Consider the following 22,652-nt stretch of genomic DNA (forward strand, 5'->3'; position numbering starts at 1 on the left):
ATCAACGGTACAAGGAGCAATCCTACGTCGATAAGCAGGAGCGAGGTAAGCTACCGTGCCCATGGTACAGTCCTTGACTCAAGAGAAAAGGAAAGCCAGGTGGCTCATCACAGCTGTTGAGTCAAGGGGAGAACTGATAAGAACCGGGCTGTGTTAATTGAGAATCGCAAATTGGCAAGTTTGAACCAAGTTCAATGAACTATGAAAGAACTGTAAAAGTGTTAATGGGAGGCCAGCTGCAGAGAGAAACCTGCACCACGAGGGTGCTAACTCAGAAGACTTTGGTCGATGTTCATCTGAGAGAAACACGAGATACCATCAGGCCATAGGAGAGCCAGCGGAATAGGTCAAAGTGGTTATACTGACGGTCAATTAAAATCCATGTACAATTGAAACACTTTGATCTATACATTATGTGAAAGAAAGGGAGGTGAATCCCACAAACAATGGTGAATGTGAAGTTGGCAAGAGTGAACCCGACCGAGGGATTCTGACGAGAGGGGCAAAGTCTAAAAGTCCCAAGAAACAGTATGTTGACAGACGTGAACCTGGCCAAGGTATGTCCATTATGAACTGTTTGAAAAGACATTGAGAAACCAAGTGAAGTGAATCCTGCTTAAGATTGAAGAGGGCTCCAAGCGCGACCGGGGTAGATCCAGGGGTGAAGCCTTCACTCAAGTACTGGCAGTCAAGAGGGATCCGAGCCTGAATGAGGGAGATCCAGGGGTAACGCTATCATCCAAAGCTCATTGAGAAAGGACTGATATATAAATTGTGGTTATTTGAATTGAGAGGGGTCAACGCCCAGAAGAGGGGGACCCAGGGGTGAACCATTATCACCCTACAGTACTTTCATTTGGTTAAAGGAACATTTTGGTTTGGTTATTTGAACACGTCAGGCCCTCGAAGGTAAGAGACTTTCAAAGGAAACAAGAGTTGGCCATCGCGGCCCTGACAGGTGGAACGGAACAATAAGCTCATGCTAAGACAGCTCGAGCGTGTACTGTACTAGCTGAAATGGAACTATTGGCTCGTGCTAAGAAAGCTCAAGCGTGTGCTGTGCTCCAAGCTCCCATCTTACCCCATGCACAAAACATGGGAAAGGGAGAGCCAAGCTACTGTATCCTGACATATTATTTGAGAACACTTATTTTGTTTTCTTAAAAGCTATCCCACACCCTTTTTGTATTAGTGTAAGGTTTGGCAATAGGTTTCTTAGTTTAGGCCCTTTTTATTTGACACAACGCCATAGGACTGCCTTATTTTCATTTGATGGTCGACGCTTGCTCCCATCTTAGATTCAGGTTTAGAATAGGCGTTTTTCCAACCTACATACAGCATTCATTGTTCAATAAACACCCTTGAACTGCGATCACTTGTGTCTGTCTTACTTGTTGCCACCATGAGTTCCCTACAGTGGTACATCATCTCTAGACTATATGAGTTGCTCCTGAGTAGGATCAGTGAAGTTGAACTGGTGGCACGTGTAAATTGGGAAGCTGACCTGGGTAGGACCTTCCGATGCTGAATGGGCAAGGGTATTGCTCTACACTATAAAAAGTCTTTAGAAACACCAGAATTAAACGTTTGCAACTGTACATCATGCCCCAGGATACATGAAGACCCACATGATTTCCCTGTTTAAAGGGGCATATACACAAGGACGCCCCTGATGTGCCGGAGACGGAGATGGTTCTGGACCTGCCCGCCGATTAAATGGTTCTGGGCATCAATTGCGTATAAAGGGCCAAGTGGTGCAGTGGAAATGCATGCATGGCCCCCCAAGGCGTGCCAATGGATATGTTTCTGTTGGGGGGCGGCGGAAGATATGGTGCATCACACTGAGATGAAGGACCTTATATGTATATTGGACAAATGTCGGATTGCCATGGTCTGGAACTCTGCGATTTGCAAAGATGGGCGATAGCTGAGACTTCAGTTTGACATAGGGCTGTCTAGAGAGACCTGAGAGAAGTAAGTGTGGCTGTGGTATCCTGGAACGTAGCGACCCAGGCATTGTTTGCCACCCCCCGGCAGGCAGCCATCACAGACTGGTGAACCGTGGGGGCCCAAATGTGGTTGGAGCGAGATTTGCCAGGGGCAGGAAGAGGGATTGCCTGTCATAGTTTGGGGCACGTGTGAATCAAATAACCAATCAGACGTTTTGCAACAGTTCATGCAGAATTCGCTAATGGTGTAAGAACCTTAGTTACGAGAAGGGGCTCGACGCGGAATGCGTCCAAAGAGAAACCGGTGTAACCATGGGAAATAAGAGGGCAGTTGAGGAAGATATGGAAACCACTTGGTGGGGCACGGACATGACCGGGACGGAACACCCACCTCGAAGAGCAGACAGCAACGTGTAACACTGCAAAGAACCGTAATCGCGGACAAGTTCGAGTAGAATGCGATGAATCACCGCCTGAATTGCTAGCAGGGAGGAATGGGGGACTACACATTATAGCCCCAGACTGAAATAGTGAACAGGTCTCGGTACGGCGAGCCGCCGAAAGCATGATAGTGAAACGGCCGGGATGCCGTCACAATAACCAGACTCAGTGAAGGGAGAGTACCCCATACGGATTAACATCAGAATGCCGTTCAACAAACAGATTGAAAACACGAACACTTGAATATAATGCAGCATGTAAAAATACTTATGGTGACTTACCCATAACGCCGGCACATGCAATTACAAAAGTCAGTCCCTTCGAATCACCAGTGCGGATTCCATCATGGTGGCCGACGTTCAGGAAAGAAGGGGGCAGGGGCTGGGGGGGCTTATCAAGCCTCCTCTGTGTAGTGGACCCTGATTGTTCTAGGGTACTCCAGCCCCTATTTAAGGCAAACAGCAAAGGGACTAAGGGACACTTCTCCCTTCTATTTCAGAATAGAGACGGAGGCGAAGAAGAAGCCGCAGCGTTCCATTGGGTTTATGAGGATTAGTTCCAGATTCATGCCCTATCCTCTAAGAAGCCCAATAACTAAATCATTTTGGACTACATTAAGGACAATCGATATCCTGTTTTTTTTTTCTTTCCTTCAAGTCAATAAAGACAACTTTTGTTTGAGAGCAACACCGGTCCAGAGTGTTCCTTCACAAATGGACATTATTTGTTTTCGTTAGTTATTCTAGGTGCTAACCATCTTGGTACATGAGACAGCTAATTTGCTTCTATAATGGTTGCACGGTAACAAAGCATTTACTTGTATTCATGTATGTGAAGTATAAAAAGAATGTTATGTTCCGGATGTCACCACAGTTTTGTTTCACACGTTCTAGTTTCTCCAGTCGTGCCTAATTCACTATATCCCTGTTGTCCTGATTTCACTTGCTCTCCCATCCCTGCTCCTTCCAATCATGTTTTCGTTGCTTCTTATGAACGAGCCTGGCCCCTGCCTTTTGTGCCTTCTCTTTGCCCTCCTCTTCCTTCTCTGGTCTTCTTTTACAAAGAGGCACTATGTTTGCCTGAATTTCCGGCTGGAAGTCCCTTTTTTAACATGTGGTAGAAGATCGCCACATTATTATCCCATGCTTCTCCCATCTCTCCCCTCCACATCTTCTGAAATAACGTTATATGTGCTGCAGGATCATCATCTAACTTCTTTGTTTTGGCTAAAATAGAGTTTATATCGGGCGTATCAGGGTACATGACCCGCACGGCCCGCTATACCTGTGCCCTAAGATTATGAAAAGCGTGCAATCTAACATGTATGAATTTAAAATGCAAGGTAACGTTACAAGTAACATATCCGATCCTCATTAACTACGCTGCATACATGTAAAATTGCAACACCACACCAACTTCACCCTTCTCTAAGTCACCAATGTGGCGTGTGCAACGTGAACCCCGTCTTTCTCATTGGGACCTTTCCTGAACATCCCAACACTTTCCAGATGTCACCCTAGTTTTTGTTTAACATCTTCCAGTTTCCCCAGTAACGTTGCGGCTCAATGCTTATTGTGTACTATGATTTGGACTTACTTCATATATACCTGGCCTCATTACGACCCAGGCGGTCCGGAAATAACGGTGGCGGTAAACCCGCCGCCACCGTTGTTTCCGGACCGCCTGAGTCCGACCCCTGCAGGCGGTAGGTGATGTTCCCACCAGGTCTAACCTGGCAGGTTTAACACCTCCCGCATGCAGGCGGACGAGGAAACACCGGCAGCATTACGAGATGCTGCCGGTGTTTCCATGATCCCCATTTCCATCGAGTCCCATAGGACTCAATGGGAATGGGGATTTACACCATTCCGCCTCAGTGATTCCCGGAAAACCGGGGTTGTAATGCCCCGGTAATTCCGGGAATCACGGAGGCGGAATGGTAATACGAGTCCGGCGTTAATCAGGCGGTTTTACCGCCTCGGTTAACGCCGGACTCGTAATGAGGCCCACCATCTATTAAACGCTTTAAACATTTTAGATGCTTGGACTTGATAATATGCTGGCCAAATGGAGATCTCAAGTGAGCCTGTACAGACCCCCACCCCCACACCTGAGAACAGATCAGGGGCGCGGGGGGGGTGTCTGCTAAGGATTGTCAACTCAGGACATGGCAGCGCTCACAAGAAAGGGCTGGTTTGGCGATCTTGTTGTACAGATATGTGGGTTCTATGTGATATTTCTGCATTTCGAAGGCCAAATAAAAAAAAGACATTTATTTTGTCTGATTTTGTGCAGCCTTCAAAATCTGGAATTATAAAACTTCTGGTGTGGGTTTCATCACCCTGCCAACTCCCCAGGAAGTCGATAACTCCCCCATCCCCACCTTCTAACACACTGGTGGGATTTCTTAGAAATTGGGGATTCACCCCCGTATCCCTCTCACCCCCACCACGTACACACTCACACAGACACACAAACATGCAATCGGATTTACCCCCTGCCTGCCCCACAACGAACATTCTCCCTCCTCACACACACACAAACCTAAACGGACAACAACAGACACACACACTTAACACACTTACCTGACGAGTCACCAACGGTTCTATGTTCATTCATCCCCATATTTTTTTTCAGTTTTTTACTGAAATATTTTGATGAAAAAACATTGCATTTTTGTATTTGTTTTTTATTTGGGGGTTACCCGCCTGAAACCCACACTTCCCCTGTATTTATTCTCAATCCTCCCAAAACCCCTACCACCTTATATACCCTTACTCACCCCCCACCCCCTTTTTGTTCGATGAGTTTTTTTCAGTCTAAATTCTTCGGCAAAAACGTTGTACCTCACCAACTTCTGTCTACCGGCTCGGTCGTGCCTGCCAGCCCCTGCACACACTCGTGTTAAATTTAAAAAGACCTCTCTGAGTGGTCTCCGAGCAGCCTTTTAAAGTTGCTGTTTTTTTATTTTCATTTGAAATCAAACGAAATATTAATTGAGGATTGAAATTTCACCTGTACCCTGTATAGAGGTTTAGCTCACTCTCAGTGCACGTATGCCCTGGATGGAGTGTTCAATGGCAGACAAGGCTCTGACTTCTTCACATGCACATGCATGCATGCACAAACACAAACACGCGCACACACACACATATATAGATATATATATTGATTGTATCGGGTCGCCTCAAACTGGTCTTTGACCCCCATACTGGAATTCTCATAGATTCTCGTATATTCTGTTGCACAATAAGTAATCTAGGACTGACTGTCTGATAGACAGGCGGACAGACGGTGGGTGGCCCGCGTATCCTGGGGTGACTATTCATACTATTCACACTACATACATCTTATTCCCAGCCCAATGCCATATGGGACACAAACAACTGGTGTGTGTAATCAGTAAATGGTGCTGATCCCTTCTTGGATATTAACAATGTTGGGGCTGCATTCCCATTGGTTACTGGAGATGTCATAAAAGTAATCCTTGCTCACAGTGCAGAGGGTGCAGGGGCTGCTCAGATTCAACCTAGGGTGCAATAATCAGAGTATACAAAAATGGGGGTCTGGACCGGGTTATACAAAACAGACCCATTTACACCCACTGAACAAAGAAACAGAGTGTGTTCCCCACCTCCTGAACACTACCCAGCGGTATATTGAAAAGGCAACAAAAGTGGTATCCCTTTGGCCAATAATCTTCAGTACATGGCAATAGGGCATATGTATAAAAAATTAGGAAGGCAAATGGGACGATGTTGGGGGGAGTCTCCTGTACACTTTGCCTTATTTCCAAAAATGTCATTCCATCAGTCTCTGTGTTTGGGTCAATATACATTTGCCTAAATGGAAGGAATTTCAGTGATCAGTGATTACAACAACGCTGGTCAAAAAGGTGTCGGATTTTTGGCAAACTACCTTTATCATTTGTATCTAGCAATGTGGAGCTTTCAAGCCAGTTTAGTCAATTTTGAAGAAATAAAATGGTAGAATGCATATGCACGGCCCTGATGATTAAAGTATCCACCTAAAGTGTTTGTTCACCCAGCCTGTGTTTTACTCTCATACTCTTGGATACTAAAACGGTCTTAGTAAAACTGAACCCCACTATTCCTGCTGGATATGGCCTCTATCCCATTATATGTTATCATCAGAGATCCACTGCTCTGCCCCCTAGAGTGCATGTCCCCAATAGATGGCACCCTGGTATTCAACGTCTTATGAGCTACTACGTGAGTAATTAACTAGTGCACATCATTACTACTGAGAACCAGTCTGCCTGTTACTTGTGATGCCTGCGATTGAGAATGTGTTGAAACCAATAACGTGCATCTCCTTTTATTTTAACAGGTGATTGATGCCCCAGAAATGCAACCGCAGTGATTGGTAGATTCTCTGGACTAATGCAGTGAAAAGTGTCATTATTAGAATGTGCAATTTCCAAGTGTCTTAGACGTGTGAAAGTTTGGGGTCCAGTTGTCTTTTCTGAGTATTCAGGAACTGAGCTTGAGAAGCCGATTGGCTACCAGATGGCTTCTGTCCATGCAACTCCTTCCTGATAACATCCAGTAACCAAGCTTGCTCCCTCTCAATCCTGGGGTTGACGGATGTCTGGCACAAAAACGACAATGTTTGGTTTGCAGTAAGAAAAGCATTTTGTTGTCACTATTATTCTTGATCGAACACATGTGAGTATTATTTTATACACATTCTGAATGTAAGATAGTTTCTTTAAACCATTTTGAGAAACACTTGTAAATGTGAATGTACACATCATCCTTGGACTGACTATTTTAAAAGCTTAAATCAGAGGCAAAATTATTTTAGTCACCAGCAATGCTTTTCACACGAGAAAGCTCATTTGTGCTCTGAATTTGGGAAAGGATTCAATGGGAGGTGTCCTCTTATTAAGGACCTGACACAATAAACTTTCGAGAAGAAGCATACACATGGATAGATTATGGGAAACGTTGCCATCCTAAGAACATACTTATTTCACATATGAGGACATGGGTGAAAAACCTTATCAGTGAATTTGACTATAGTGTCCATTTGTATGATACGACTATGACATTCAGTCTAGCTGGTCACATAACCGTTTTGCACTGAAACACCAGACTTGCCTCATCACCTCTGCCAATAGAATACAACGACAACCTATGACAAATTCGGTCTAGCTGGGCACATATCGAGTCTCCTGCACTGTCCTGGACTCCCTCAGCACCCTCCCACATGCCTGACTTCTTGGGTTGCTTACTGGATTTTAGCTAGCCCTCCTAAATCCTAATCTTGCCCAAATACACACACACGCATCTTAAGCCTCCTAAAATGTACCTGAACTTCGGCCTTCAAGGGCTTTCCTAACACAAAGCGCATTGAGGTCATACAAATGGGAAAAGGTGCTATATAAATGACTACTACAATGCAATACAATACACTTGTCTGCCCCCAAAAAGTGCATACAGGTGAGAAACGTCATGTGTGCACTGAATGTGGGAAAGGGTTTGCTGGGAAACAAGAGCTTACTTGCCACCAGAGAAAACATACAATTGGGAAACCTCATGAGTGCACTGAATGTGCGAAAGGGTTTGCTCAGAAGGGACATCTTACTAGCCACCAAAGAACACATACAGGTGAGAAACCTCATGTGTGCACTGAATGTGGGAAAGGGTTTGCTGATAAGCGAAATCTTATTAGCCACCAGAGAGCACATACAGGTGACAAACCTCATGTGTGCACTGAATGTGGGATAGGGTTTGCTCAGAAGACAAATCTTATTAGCCACCATAGAACACACACAGGTGAGAAACCTCATGTGTGCACTGAATGTGGGAAAGGGTTTGCTCATAACGGAAGTCTTAATAACCACCATAGAACACATACAGGTGAGAAACCTCACGAGTGCACTAAATGTGGGAAAAGGTTTGCTTCAAAGGGGCATTTTATTAGCCACCAAAGATCGCATACAGGCGAGAAATCTTATGTGTGCACTGAATGTGGTAAAGGGTTTGCTCGGAAGGAAGATCTTACTAGCCACCAGAGAACACATACAGGTGAGAAACCTCATGTGTGCACTGACTGTGGGAAAGGGTTTGCTCATAAGGGAGGTCTTATTCACCACCAGAGAACACAAACAGGTGAAAACCCACATGTGTGCACCGAATGTGGGAAAGGGTTTGCTTCAAAGGGACATTTCATTCACCATCAGAGAACACATACAGGTGTGAAACCTCATGTGTGCACTGAATGTGGGAAAGGATTTGCGCAGAAGGGAGATCTGACTAGCCATCACAGAACACATACAGGTGAGAAACCTCATGTGTGCACCGAATGTGGGAAAGGGTTTGCTCGTAAGGGAGGTCTTATTCACCATCTGAGAACACATCCAGGTGAAAACCCTCATGTGTGCACTGAATGTGGGAAAGGATTTGCTTGGAAGGAAGATCTTACTATCCACCAGAGAACACATACAGGTGAGAAACCTCATTGATTTGATTTAATGTTTCTAACATGCTAAATCGCCCATAGGACTCAGAGCGCACAATCAACCAAGACAGGACAAACAACACAAGCTAATGAGCACTCCAAGGAGGGAAATCTTTCAGGGTTGATGCAAACAGAGCTGGTGTGCCCCTCAAATAATTATTAATGAAGCAGATTAATCGGGGTCAAGATTAAACAGGTAGCTCTTAACTCCCTTCTTGAAATCTGCGATGGACTTAGCCTGTCTCATATGAGTGGGGCATTTATTCCAGGCCTGGGGGGTTTGGACATCCAATCCAGTTCTTCCAAAGCCTGAGAGTTTGAATCTAGGTCGTGTGAGTTTTGTAGGCTCATTGGAAGGTAAAGTACGAGTCACTCTATATGCAGATAGTCGATCAGAACGATACTGGGGGGCATCGGCGTGACAGCACTTGTAAGTAAGTGTAAGCATTTTGTGTGCAACACGCTGTTTCGCAGGGAGCCAGTGAAGTTCCTGTCTGGCCGCTGAGACAAGATCTCTGCGGGAGAGACCAAAAATGGCTCTGACTGCATTGTTTTGTGTAACCTGCAGAGTATGCAGGTCACCTATGGTGGTGCCTGCCAAGAGGCTATTGCCATAACCTGAGAAGAATCAGACCAGTGACACTGAGCAATATCCAGGTCGGCTATAGACACATGATGGGTCAAAACCCAATCCAACGTTTGACCAGCATTATGAGTGCACTGAATGTGGGAAAGGGTTTGCGAAGAGAAATCTTATTTTCCATCAGAGATCTCACACAAGTGAGAAACCTCAGATAGCACTGAATTTGGGAAAGGTTTGCCTCTTAAGTGAAATCTTATTCACCACCAGATAACACATACAGGTGAGAAACCTCATGTGTGCACTGAAACGGGGAAAGGGTTTGCTGGGAAACAAGAGCTCATTCGCCACCAGAGAACACATATAGGTGAGAAACTTCGGTGTACTTTATGTGGGAAAGAGTTGGCTGGGAACACATACAGGTGAGAAACCTTATGCGTGCACTGAATGTGGGAAAGTGGTTGCTCGGCATGGACATCTTATTAGCTACCAGAGAACACATACAGGTGGGAAACATCACGTTTGCTCGAATATGGAACACGCTTTATTTTGAACAGTAACCTTATTAGTCACCGGAAAAAACATTGGCATTCTCCACCGCATTGGTTTTCGTTCTAGATGAGGATGTCCTGTTTCAGAAGATACCCAGATGGCGTAGTTTTTTTGGTTTGAGCTCGCAATATCTGGAATGCCCTCTGTCTAAGATTGCACACCATCAGAGAGCGTGTGACCTTTGGGTGAATAAGTACCAATGCAGCTCTTAATTCCAGCCCTACAGATACAAGGTGTATTGATCACATTTACCCCTCAAAAATTGTCAGATATTCCCATCGTAAAAGTAGCAATTCTCCCAGCTATAACATTGGGAGCAGTGGACATAGCTGCAGGCTTTCCTGCTCTCACCCTTCAGCTCCATGGATATGTTCAGGCCAGTGATACCAGCCACGCTTCACCACTGGGAGGTGTTCTCCAGGTATTACTGACTCATATGTAGAGAAACTGCAAAGGAAAAATACATATTTTATGTTACATAAATTTCGAGATTCAAAAAAGTGTGAAAAACAAAGAGTAACATTCTTTTCTGCTTAAGTAAAAATGCCTCTACTGGGAATGAGAATGGATATTACTTTAGAGGTCAGTTTCCAAGAAATCTATGACTCGTCTTGAATGTCCTCCTGACTGAACTCTGCAACGTTTCAAAATGTTCCACACATTCTGCAGCATGTGGCTCCTCTTCTCAGGATCCCCTCTGTTGTATTACACTAGTGCCTATCTCTAGTGGAACACTCTTCTCCTCAGTATCCCCTCTGGTGTATTACACTATTGCCTGACTCTAGTGGAACACTCTTCTCCTCAGGATCCTCTCTAGTGTGATACACTGTTACCCATCTCTAGTGGAACACTCTCCTCTCCAGGAGCCCCTCTAGTGTATTAAACTATTGCCTGTCTCTAGTGGAACACTCTTCTCAGGACCCCCTCTAGTGTATTACACTATTGCCCATCTCTAGTGGAACTCTCTTCCCCTCAGGATCCCCTTTAGTGTATTACACTATTTCCTGTCTCTATTTGAGCACATAAGGTTAGTAGAAAGTTCCCTGGCCAGGGATCGGCATATGGAGGTGCAGTTACATAAGGGAGGGTGTATTCTGACTGTTAAATAACTATCTTATAAGAAACTGGCCTGGTGTGAAGGGCCTGGAGAAGATGGCAAGAGTTCCATTGAAGAATGTGGGTGTGCATTTTAGTAAGTTGACAGTTGATGGAGTAGAAAGGGCAAATGTGAGACAATAAAACCCCTGCAAATTTGGAAATTAAATGGTGCCTTGCTGTCTGAAATGAAAGTGTTGTGGTTGTAATGATATCATAGCCGTCGTCTCCGAATTCCAAGAAGGAATAGTGGACAAAAATGTTTACCAAATGAAAGTAATCCTGGAATGCTGTATTTAAATCTTACCCACATGTGTTCACAAATTGAATGAAACTCTGATTAAAAGAATATAGAGCCTCAGCCAATAGGTTGCTGTGTTATTTTCTATTGCATTTCCAATTTCTTCCAGGTCTTGCAAGGCAGCCTGTGTTGGCCAATGCATTAGGACAAGGGGAGTCCATCTTCAGGGCATCTAACTGCGAACAATTACAATATAAACAAATGAACTAATGATATGTCTCATCCATAGGATAAGAAGGTGGATGCTTGGGCCCGTAAAGTTTTTACTTCGGATAGCATAGCTCTTAAGTCAACTAATGTCACCTGTACGCTGGCCAGTTTCACCCATACCCTGTGGGACTGCATTTCGGCGGCGGCTGATCATATTCTGGAAGGCGAGGAACGGGAAGGCTTCCTGAATATTGTCAATGACGGAAAAGAGGCAATAGGGGAATGTCTCCAGTCTGGACTGGATACTGCTGATAGTGTCAATCTGGAAAAATGAATACCCTTCATTTGGATGATAGACGTATCTTGATGGCCGAAGGCCAACCGTTTTATGCACAGAATTATAGAAATATAGACTGTTATGCTTGACCAACAAGCGGCCATTTTAAATGTAGTAAGAATCGCCATTTTGCTTGTTAACCATTGCTCATTGCTTTCTGTCTAAAAACTGCTTTGCAGCTTGCAATTATTGCGGATTCTGCTTACTCTGCTCAACTGTTAACATTGTTGTCTGAATATGAAAGGACAAGGTCGCGGGACTGAAGAGTTTGCTGAACTCCTCATGAGTAGCCCAGAAAGAAATGCCCACGCTCCCTCTCTGTAGCCTTGGGAGGAAGCTGCAGGGCATTTAATCACTTCACAGCTGCCAGCCAGTCGCCTACGATGGTAGAATATGTTAGAATAATACAGTTAAAGGCTTGAATTATGCTTCTCTTACGGCCCCCCTTCGCAAAACCCTTTGGAACGTTTCGGCTCCCAGGACACGAATAGTAGCTCATAGATAGCAAAGCTTGGAATATGGCTCTTCCCCCGTGTACAGATTGCTTCCAAGAACAGAACCACCATGTTCTAAAAGATGCCTCCGCACTTTCTAAATTGCACATTGTTACTAGAAGAGACATCGAAAGCATTACGATCGTCATACTCGTCGGATATGTCCATTGTCATCCCGAGTTCAAAGGAACTTAATACAGAGGGGTGTTGAACATGACTTTGCTGATTGTATGATATGCTTTTTGTATATATGTAACTGATGTACGTAATTCGCTCTCTTGCGTCCCTCGAGGTCTAGGAAACTCACGTCGCGGGGCGTGAGATCAGAATTGGCCAATTGATCCTATCTTTTGCTTGCAATAAACCCTAGCATTGGGAATTTGATCCTCGTGTCTGGTGCATCTTTTCGTGTATGGTCATTGCCTTGTTTCCATAGCACGAGGGACCCCTAGGGGCCCCTTTCATCACATCCCATATGCTTCAGTTATGTTAATGGTAGACATCACGTTACATATGCTTCATATATGTTACTGGTGGAAGTCACACCACATATGCTTCAGGTATGTAAGTTGTAGACGTCACATCACATATGGTCAGGTATGTTGGCATCATGGGTATTGAATCCAATGAATGCAATAACCAGTGCTTTGGCTCCAGTATAGGTCCTTACGGAGCATGGGCTTCACACGACACTTCAGAAACCTTTGCCATCTCAATTGGGAAGCTTTGCCAGTCAATGGATAAGCATGCACAGTTAGGCTCAGTTATACATGACACTGACACATGGAGTTCATCCAGCGATTGAATTGCCATCACACAAATGGATACACACCTAGGGAAGTCTAGACGTAAGCGCTTCAGGGAACAAACTAAATCTTTACCTCCTGGCAGGATGCCGTCTCAGCTATACAGCTTCTAGAAAATCATACTGTAGCGAAATGGTTCTATGGCAGAGATAACAACTTCAATGCGCTACAACAAGGCATCTACTTCCTTAGTGATGCAATTGTGGATACGATTGCCACCCTACACCACAATCTATCCATTGTAAGAATTGACCAGCAGGCCACTGCACATCTTTTAGACGTGTCTGCCTTGAAGGGTATTGAAGATTGGAACTCACTGACTTTTCTCATCCAAATTGCGGGGTTTAATCTGTTTACACTGGCAAGAGGAAGGTCCTACCAGATGCCACTTTTGAGAGTAGCGAATAACAAAAAAATGTACATCTTGTTCAAATATGTGACAGACACAAGATTGAATTCAGTTCAAATTAAACAAACACGATGTTCTGTCCTTTAAAAGACTTCTGTATTCAGACAGTGGATGGAGTACCTAAAATGTGACCTATGCCTACAGCACTCTGAATCTTGTCTGGTACAGCTCGAGTCTGTGTCGCAAAGCTTGCCACACACCCAACTTGGCATTTGTACCAGCTTTGGGTGGAGGCTAGGCTCTGGCATGCAGAGTATTATGTAAATCATGTCACGGTGACCATTTCGTTTAGAATTCTGAGTCAATGACACAGTGGCATGGGCTTCAAAGAAAATAACTTTTTTTTAAATTTTTTTTATTTATTGTTTGGCTGTATGAAACAACCTTTCAATAATTACAAAAACGAATAAAAACATATCATAAACATATTACAATTCAATTCATCAAAATAACTTTTAAGAGTTAATGACTGAAAAGACTGTCACTAAGGGAAGACGCAGGGAGAGACTCGAAGATCTCGAAACATTGGGTGAAATGTAGAGCCAGAAGGCCACCTTTAAGATGAACCATTGGGTGTAAAGAAAATAATAGTCTTATTTCTATTTCTAAATTGAGTCTGAAGCAGTGGCTTACATGATGTTACAGGCCCTGAAAGGGCCTGCATTTTTGTTGAAAATTAGGGGAGGAGAGAGTGTCGTAAATGAAATAAAATATTTGGGACTGTTAATAGTAAATAAAGCTCGCAAGTCTGCTATAATACTGAAACCTAACACGAAAGGAGAGCGATTTGGAGCCCAGATGAAAGTTATTAATGAGAAACAGGGTCGATTCTACCTCATTCCATTAATAAAGTTATATCGTGCAAAGGTTATTCCCGCCATTATGTACGGTTTGGAGGTTTGTACCTTACAGAGGATATTGACTTTGCACGTGTGGGGGGAACATTTGCCATAAGGCATTATCATTGCCTAACTGTGTGCCCATGGCAATTCGAAGATATGAATGAAGGCTTCTTTTCTTGAGTGTGATTTACTTATGGAGGCGCTATCCTGCATTAGAATTAGTAGAACATCTAAAAAATACCATTTATTCTGATCAAAGGCATCGGATGGAGAATCACAACACAGGTATTAGAAACATTTTTAAAGAGAAGTGTTTCAAAATATTCAATTTTTTTCAAGTTGTCAAGAGGATATTATTACAAACCCAGCTGCTGTCAAAATGAAACTACGGGTCAGATTGGTGCAATACCTTTGATTTAAGGGGTCAAAATACTCTATGTAAGGATATAGGACAAGTAAACAAAAAATATGGCGTTCATCCGACTTACCTTCCCTGATGGGCACTATATGATTTTCTTTTTAAGATTTGGATTAAATATTATCTTGACTATGGAATTGAGTATTCTAGGAAGAGAGTGGATGGCAACTCTTGTACATTTTGGGCTACGAAGCAAGACATTGAGACACTCCCCCACATTATGACAACATATCCTGCACTAGAAATCCTGAGACAGAAAGCCTTCACAAGATTTTCCTACAAGGATAATTGGCTTAGCACTGATGAATTCTGGGAATGACTATTCAATGGGAGAAATACTGCTCTTACAATAGGTGTAGTAAAGTTTTAAAAAATCAAAATGATTTGAATGATTGATATTGAATGAAGGTTGTAAATAATGAATTATAATGATTATCATTTTAAAGTATGAATTATTAATGATATATCATAATTATGTATAGATTGCAATAAAAGGGATTTAGGTTCTGTTATTATAACCTTATGAAATGTTTAATATTTTCTTCTTTCTTTGTTTATAGTTGGTAATTTTGTATAAGGTTTAAAAAAAACAATACAATTTTAAAAAATGATGTTGCATTAGTTGGGATTGTGTTTTACAAAGAGGTGTGTGAGTAGTGTGACCTACTCTATCTAATTATTGATGTTCTTTCGTTACTGTCCCAATGTTTGATGTACCATAATGCCCCAATGTGGTGATGGCTTTAACACAAATAGGAGGTAGGTGGATAAAATGTATACTGCAACACCGATAGCAAAACCCCAGGATAGGTAGAACCTATGAAATTAACACGACAACTGCTGGTGCGCAGTATTCAACGACAGGGCTGAACACTCCTGCTCTCTATCCCGCAGAGAGGAAAAGATGAAACATAGCACAACTAAATGCTGTGTGGTGACCAACTATCTAACATAGGAGAATTCAACCAGCTGTTCGACTACACAAATAGTAAAAAAAGGTCAAAGCGAAAAATAACTCAATATTCATTGCATCTTCTGTTTGTTTAACAGACATTAGACAAAAAAGAATGCACATGGAAAAAAAAACAATTAAAGCATGTTTTCAGGCTTAACAAAACAGTAAGTCAAGCTAATAGGTCAACCGAGAGTTTCAATTGTTAACCGAAAGTGTATCAAAATCTCAAATATCCATTCATTACCATACCCCTCCATTCCCATTCAACCCAACATGTTTCATTCCTCACGCACTTCTCATACAATAAAATCAGGGGAAATTCTTCAGGGGCGCTAATTTGCCTGTGAACAATTTGCAATGTGTCTTGTGACAAAAAATAAACCACAATAATCTTCAAATTAAGACCCAAAGAAATGAGTCGATGAATGGGTCATCCAAAAATGCAGTCAGCTTATTCCTACTGCGACAACCCTCATCACTCGGTCGGCTAGAGAGACGGCGTGTTCCCACCTGTAAAAGAGACAGGACATGGGTAAATGTGAAGCCTCATGTCCTGAGGGGCTAATAAATCAGCCATTTTTAGGGGTTGATTGTAAATAACAATGTTTTAAATAGAGTAGTTAGTCCTCTACAACCACAAAGGTTTTCAAAGTGCTGTCTTAGGCAGAATCCTGTGCAGTGCCCTTAGGGATCACTACACACAATTAAGACTACAAGTGGTAATACAAGTTCACCTTTGGTACAAGCACTGTTAAGGTGGCAGCAGTAGCGGAGCAGCCAGGCTTATCTCAAGAGTATATGAGCAGTAGCAGAGATTACACAAAGGGACCACAATTACTGTGACTCAAGCAAACACTGACTCAAGGTTTCAGGTAAAAAATATAAGTACATTTATTTTTAAACCATCTGTTATAAAACACTTCACTTGTATAAATTCGAAACCACACGTAAAATACACTACATAACCAATTCCACTTGTTCCAGTAAATTCAAGGTAAGTACATTAGGATTTGACAGACCGGTGTTGCGATACTAACGCGTAACCGCAGATAGAAATGCTCACGAAGTTAAAACACACTTTGTACTTAAGAATTTCAAACAAGGAAAAAGTGAATAAAAATCAAAGGCAATACTTTTTCAGGGCAAGGAGACTCGAGGACTCAAAGATACAGATTAAAGTCAATAGGCCTGCGCCAGTGTCAATGGAGCAGATGCTCAGTTGCCGAGGATCACAAGTTGAACAGTTCAAGATTCAAGATGTCAAGAGTTTGTTTAGTTGTCAAATGGAAGGAAAAGTTATAAGAAGGAGGGAAGAAAGAACAAATCTTTGTGGTTGAAAAGGGTTCGCCCCAATTCCGGCTGGTCAAACTGAGAGAATGACCAAGTGTGCACAGTACCTTATTCAGTTGGAGAAAAGCTGGTGCCACGGCAGTTGTTCCTGGTAGTTCCTGCAGACTCACGGTTCCTGTGGCATCAGTCGTGGGGACATTAAGGAGGACGTCTGGAGCGATCTGCACTACCACGGGATGAGGCCAGCAGCAGCGAAAATAACAACGATGAATAAAAGAAGGTTTGCTCCTTTAAATCAGGAGAGGGCTCTTCTGGTGGCTAACCGGACCACTACAGCACAGCAGTGATTTTGACCCAGCAGAGGATTCTCTGACTGAAGAAAAGACGAGCTGGTAGATCCCACCAGGCTCAATGGAAGAAGACTCCGGACTGGATCTTTTCTTGTCGTTGAAGGGTAGATAGCTCAGGACTGCAGCAGAGCTTCACCGGGACTCGGGGTTGCAGAAGCTGTCCTCTTCTCTGCTTCTCTTCGGTTCCTTGTAATTCCAGAGGTGACTCTGCCTTCTAGCCCAAGAGTCCTGCCTTTTATGCCAAAATCCCCCATTCACACAGTCTGGCCGTCAATCACTAATCAGGGGAGTTGTCCAGCCCGGACAACCACCTCAGCCAATAAACACAAAGTGCGAGTTGGGTCTCCAAGGAGACCCTGTGCAGGGGGTGACTACACCCCTCCATCATATTCAGCCCACCTAGACACCCAGACGCCAAAGGAGGGCTTCTGGTCAGAAGCCCGCCAAAGGTCGGAGAACAAAGGAGGAAAACCTGGTTTGCCTCGCAAAGAAAGACCTAAGAAGGATGTTAACAAAAAGAAATGGTGATTAAACCCAACGAAAGCCGAAATAAAAAGTATTTGGGCTAGCGGGTTTAAAGTTCGAGGCTAATACAATAGCCTAAAACAGAACCACGTTATGTAATATAACCGCGGTAGGAAAATTAGGGTAGATACCACTGCCACCAGCCAAGTCTTAAGGTTAAGGAAGCGAAACAATGCTCCAGGAGGTACAGATAAAAAGGGCTAAGAATTAAACCTTTCTAATACCGGATCTGTGGTTAAATGACTATGTAAACGTAATGGCAACTTTACATGTTTCTGGGGGACAGTAGTCAGCCCAGAAAAATGGAGTCAGTGGGAAGTCTAAAAGACAACCCTGTGTCACTGCACTGAAGGTGCTGTGTGTCAATCAAAAGAAGGGGGCTACTGAAGTGGTGTACTCCAGAGTCCACAATCACAAAAACAGATGAGATACACATGGCAAAACACAGGTAAGAGTGGGGACAAAGAGGCACACTCTTACCAAGTGGAAAAAACAACCCCCAGAAATCCAGCAAAGCTGCTGGGGTTTGTTGTGGGAGGGACTCACTAGGTGAGGGAAATTAGCCATAGAAGGAGAATTCTCCCTAACATGCTGCATCTGATCTCAAACATAAAATCAGTACCTCATCTTTCCACACTACATTGGCACTAAAGCAGGACTAACAAGATGACAATACAGTGGACAGATCTGTTCCGTTTCAGAATCAATCCGTTGTGAACAATTTCAAATATGAAGCAAAGGGTTAAGAAGATCGGATCTTAAAAGGTCTCCTTATCCTAGTGACTGGCTCGGAGAAGAGAAATGCATATAAGTACGCTCACCAGCGATAAACTCTGTGAGGAGTAACATCAAGATGGGGCGGGTTGCTGTGCTTCAAGGCCTCGTGGCACTACACGCAAAGGGCGCCGCTAAAGCGTCTGTGGCTGAAGCTGGTTCTGTCCCTAATTCATAAATAGAAAGGTCAAGCAAAGCACAACACATTAGAGCAGTGGTATTCAAACTGTGGGTCGCGACCCCCTAGGGGTCCGCGGGTGCATCCCAGGGGGGCCCTGAGAGCTCAGCATGAAAAAAGATTTTTTTTTTTTTTTAGATTGGAAGAAATGGGCAGGGGTGGCCCCCTGTGTGCGGTCTCCTAATGGGCGTGTGAATGTGCGGTTCAGTGGCGTGAGCGCAAGTCCGTCCCAAGATCAAGGTGTGGCTCCAGGGGTCGGCGTTGTGTGGGTTATTTCAATCCTATTTCCAAACACCTGACACTCTGCTGCTAAGCAGCCAGTGTCATGCAAATCGGTAGCCATAATGCCAGGCAGCTGGCTTCTGCGGGCCTGCTGGTGTGTCTGGTTCAAAAGAAACACACCAACTATTAGCCATTGCTGAATGTAATCGCTCGTGGATAGTTTCCCGTCTATTGATGCATCTACCGCAAAGAGCGGTGAAACACGTACAGAAGTCAGTGGGCCTCATTACGACCCTGCGGTTAAGGGTTTAACAGCACCGTAAAAAGGTGTCGGCGCCGTTAAACCCTTAACGCCTGATTACGAGGTCCCTTTGCGGGACTCGACCTTAACAGCTGGTTTTACCAGCCGTTAAAGTAGGGTGCTGCAAAGGGACCTTGGTGCTAATTACGGTACCGCAATTTGCGATACCGTACTTAGTGCCTTCCCCAGTCCCATTGAGCCCAATGGGGTGAAAATGGGAATGGGGAAGGGCCATGGTGAAATGGGGAAATACCGCCCCACCAACCTTGGAATGGGGCGGTATTTCCCCATTCCACCATGGCGGACTCATTACAACACAGGCACCAACCATGGTGCTAATAGCGCCATGGTTTAGCGCCGGGGTTGTAATGAGGGTCTGCGCGATCTGTCTCAGAGACCGGTTCCAAAAATGACCAGAAATTGCAGAAGAACAATAAATAAATAAATAAATAAATAAGTAGATTAACCGCACGCCCAGCTGTTCAGGTCACATTCCTGAGCTCTGCTAATCACTGAGCCTTCATTAAGCTTCAGGATGTCCAGTCCAATTTTTCATTTAACCCGTTGGCCGAGCTTTTAGTCAAAAACCTCTGTTCTCTTTTCATCAGTGTAATTTTATTTCTGTTCCTATCACTGGCGGGGTTCAGTTTCCAAACGACTGTCCAATGTAGGCCCTCTACTCTGTGGTTCCACCAGTGGTCTACCAGGGAGGCATTCAGTGTTCTGTTGCAAAAGCAGCTTTTGTGCTCGCTGATACGGTTTTTAACTTTCCTTTCAGTTTTGCCTATATATAGCAAATTACACGGACACCAAATACCACACAACCATGGCTGAATTACATTTAGTAAAATTGTTTTGTCTCCACAGTGCTTAATCCTAGGTTGATTTCCTTACTTTTGAGGGTGGAATTACAACATGTACAGTGTCCACATGGAAAATGGCCGGTCAGCTTGGAAAAGACCCATTTTTCCGGGAGCGTGCTCTGTTTAACTGACCTTTGGCTGATGTTATTTCTCGAGATTTGTTCTTGTAAATTAGAACCCCTTTTGAATGCTATGATCGGTTTCTCGAGCGGGTTGTTGCCTTGTGCTAGAATATTGCAATTTTTAAGTAAGCTCTTTTTGATTGGATTTGACAAATGGCTACTGCTGTTCACGAAAACCAATTTGTCATTATCACCATTCTTGAGGTTTGCTTTGTATTCTCGTAAAGCCTCTCTGTTGTTATTGCTTGCTCATTTCATAGTAAAATATGTTAGTTTCTCAGGCTAGCCTCGCTCGTGGAGGCGTTCACTCAAAGCTGCCGCTTCCCTTTTGAAGTCATGTTTATGCGTGCTGTTTCGTTTTAGGCGCAAAAACTGTCCGAGTGGTAGGTTATCCCGAACATGCCGAGAATGGAAACTGGTGTAATGTAATAGAGAGTTTTTGTCCGTGTTTTTATGAAAGGGTTTAACACTCAACATTTTCGTCTGACCTTCTGCAGTGATGGTTATGTCGAGAAAGTTTAGTTCTTTGGTGCTACTTGTGAAAGTGAATTTCAGATACCAATCTTGTGTATTCAGCCATCTGAATTATTTTTCCATATCGTCCACACTCCCCTTCCAGATGACAAAAATGTCATCTATATACCTTTTCCATGTTCCAATGTGGTGATGGCCCATTGTTTTATATAACAATGAGTTTATCGCCATTGTTTCATGTATCGTTAGTGAGTTAAGACACAATTGTTTCATATTTTATGAGTGAGCTAAGGACCCCATTGGTTCATGTATCTCTAGGTGGATGCCCCATTGTTATATAATGTTAGCGGTCTGAGGTCCTGTTATTTTTCTTTCGACTGCCTGAAGTGCAAAGTCCTTATTAATGTGTCTGTATGGAGGGAAATTCATGCGTCTCATGTTTTGTGCTGTTGTCAGGTCGCAACGTCCTCTGGTGCAGGGTCCGTTCCTATATGCCTGTTGGCGTTTGCCATGGAAGATATGGCACGAGTACTTCAGTAGAAATTACAATTCCCATAGTGCCTCACAGTATGTGACCAGTCAATAAAGTCATGCACAGCAGTAAACTCCCGGTGCAACGCCATAGTCACGGATGGCCGTTCCGATTCATGGGAATGTCGTGCATCAGCATGTAATTATCACCATCCGTTACAGGTCATGCTTAGACTGGCCCTGGATGCACGTCTCGGTACGCCACTTTAAGTCTCCAACTTCACGTGATATTATGTACCAAGACATGCCACCAGTACCTGGATGATCACAGTGTTATGTACACTACCCCTTATGACACCACACCTCTACACATGTTGTTAACAGGTCGCTTAGGAGCTTTCCCTGGCAAAATAACCCTCCGCCCAGGCCATCACCAATGTACCGACCCACCGTCATCTCCTGGCAACTATGACCATAGGTCCTAGGCTCATTTCAACTCATAAAACCAGTAGGACCTTTCACAACCAAGCACCTTACCTTTATCAGCCAGCTGCCATTAATTCCTTGAAGATACAGGTTAATTTGTCTACTCTCCTTGCCCCACACATGCTTGACATCAACCGCCGAGTGGATTACCCACCTTAACATAGGGGCCTTCCCCTTCCTGATCTTGAGGCGTGTTACTAACCCTACCTAACCCATATTGGTAATCCTCTTCCATAATCCAGCAGCAGCCTATTTACCTGCTTCCCCAGAACTTGTATGTGATTGAACTTTATGAAACCGAAATAGGTACCATATACAGAGTGGTCTGGTGCCACGTGGGTGCTCACTCAAAGGTCTCTGTTTGGTATCCAACTGTTTCCCACTGGGAGCTCATAAGCATTACTTCCAAGCACTCTGTCGCCCTCTATGGTATTCCCCAACTTTCCCATATATCACTTTTCCACCTACCAACACATGTGCTAACACTCTCCTTCTGATTATGTGATGTGTGCTATGACTGCCTTTATGCACATAATTGGGATGATACCAACATGTGTGATCGAAATTGAATTTATTACATATGATGATTAGCCTTGAAAATTACCTCTATGGTAAAAACATGTGTAGGAGAATCCTAAAAAAAACCTATCTATGCTCAAACAAACAAAATCTCGCATGCTGTTTTGAGTGAACTCTCTCCTGAGATCCACACAGTGTCTAATGCGAATGTGACAGGCCTCAACACCGCAACTTTGTAACAAGGCTCTGGCTTGGCTATTCC

General features: G+C 43.7%; 1 pseudogene; it reads left to right on the top strand.

Annotated features, from left to right (window-relative positions):
• Positions 1 to 22,652, top strand: part of LOC138567661 (zinc finger protein 585A pseudogene) — a 574,778-nt pseudogene that overhangs the window by 262,986 nt on the left and 289,140 nt on the right.

This window comes from Ambystoma mexicanum, chromosome 2p (assembly GCF_040938575.1).
Source record: "Ambystoma mexicanum isolate Mex_15411 chromosome 2p, UKY_AmexF1_1, whole genome shotgun sequence".
NCBI classification, from domain to species: domain Eukaryota; kingdom Metazoa; phylum Chordata; class Amphibia; order Caudata; family Ambystomatidae; genus Ambystoma; species Ambystoma mexicanum.